The 1,452-nt window shown below is 41.4% G+C and overlaps 1 pseudogene; it reads right to left on the bottom strand.

The window, feature by feature from the left end:
- Window positions 1-716: 716 nt before the first annotated feature.
- Window positions 717-1,445, bottom strand: LOC102837450 (annotated as a pseudogene).
- Window positions 1,446-1,452: the final 7 nt, after the last annotated feature.

The raw sequence follows: 1,452 nt of genomic DNA, 5'->3' as shown, positions 1-1,452 counted from the left end.
ATTTTTATTCTGGGTTCTTCCTGATGACCTTTCTTTGAAGATGTATCTTCTGTCACTGTAGCTGTTCCAGTTTGCTTGTCCTTTCTAGTGGGAAGGTCTCACCTCACAAGGTTGTGGATGGGACTCAGGATTCCAACTAAGGTCCTATACTCTGTAAAGGCTTTGCATGAGCCCTATTTCACTGGGCAAGTTGTAGAACCCCTTTTAGGTATTCCAATCAGATATAGGCTGAAGATGGGCTTACAAGTTTTCTCTAATCATGTTGCCCAACATTCCTTTCTATCCCACTCAAGTGTCTATTTTACAATAGTAGGCAAGGGAAACTAATATCCACAACACCCAAATACTCTTTAATTATAATTAACTACATTTTCATATATTCACAGTAATAGAAAACACAGTCACTTGAAGAACTGGTTCAGATTACTTAAATACCAGATACAGTTTAGTCCTCTAAATAAGTGTTTGGAATTTACTTATGTTTATATGAAATGAAGCTATTAATACTTTTCTACAGCAGTAACTGCACACCAGAAGGTCAAGACAAACACAAATCAAGGCATGGAGTTTTCCAAAGCTGCAGTGTGAAAAGACTATCAACATTTGGTTCCATACACATGAATGGGTTTCTTTGCTATAGGAAATCCAAATAGAATAAGGAATGGAGATATGTAAAAAGGTTTCTCGAAGGGGAGAAGGATGACACTTGTAAGCATTTAGTTTTCTGCTCCTTCTGCTGCATTTCATTCTTCTGCACTGTCTGATGTCCATAATGTTAGGTTGTCTCTAAGCAATTGCATGATGAGGGTGCTGTCTTTGTACGAGTCTTCATTCAGTCTATCAAGTTCTGCGATGGCCTTGTCAAAAGCCGTTTTAGCCAGCGTACAAGCAAGCTCTGGGTTATTAAGGATCTCATCGTAAAATACAGAAAAATTAAGAACCAGGTGAATTGGATGTGTAGGTTGTATCTCCTTCTTGCTTATATCAAATGCCTCTTGGTAAGCTCCTTGGGAATTATCTATTGTTTGTTTTCGATCATCACCACTCGCTACTTCAGCAAGGTACCGGAAATAATCTTCTTTTATTTTCAGATAGAGAATCTTACTCTCTGAATTAGTTGCATTGGCTATTAAATACTTATCCAACAATTCCAAGACAGTGGTGCAGATGGATCTCAGTTTAGATTCCACTTTTTCCCGATAGCCCTTAATCAGCTGCAACTTCTTGTCGGAAGTGTTGGTTTTCTGCTCGATGCTGGAGATGACCCTCCAGGCCAACCTGTGGCCCCCGACCACGTTCTTGTAGGCCACCGAGAGCAGGTTGCGCTCCTCGTTGGACAGCTCGGCCCCCTGCTCCGTCAAGGCTTTCATGCAGGTGGCCATGTAGTCGTAGCACTTGGCCTGCTTGGCTAGCTTCGCCTTCTGGATCAACTCCGTCTTCTCCATAGTGGAC

The sequence above is a fragment of the Chrysochloris asiatica genome, unplaced genomic scaffold, assembly GCF_000296735.1.
Source record: "Chrysochloris asiatica unplaced genomic scaffold, ChrAsi1.0 scaffold00491, whole genome shotgun sequence".
Classification (NCBI taxonomy): domain Eukaryota; kingdom Metazoa; phylum Chordata; class Mammalia; order Afrosoricida; family Chrysochloridae; genus Chrysochloris; species Chrysochloris asiatica.
This window is presented reverse-complemented; position numbering and strand designations above follow the sequence as displayed.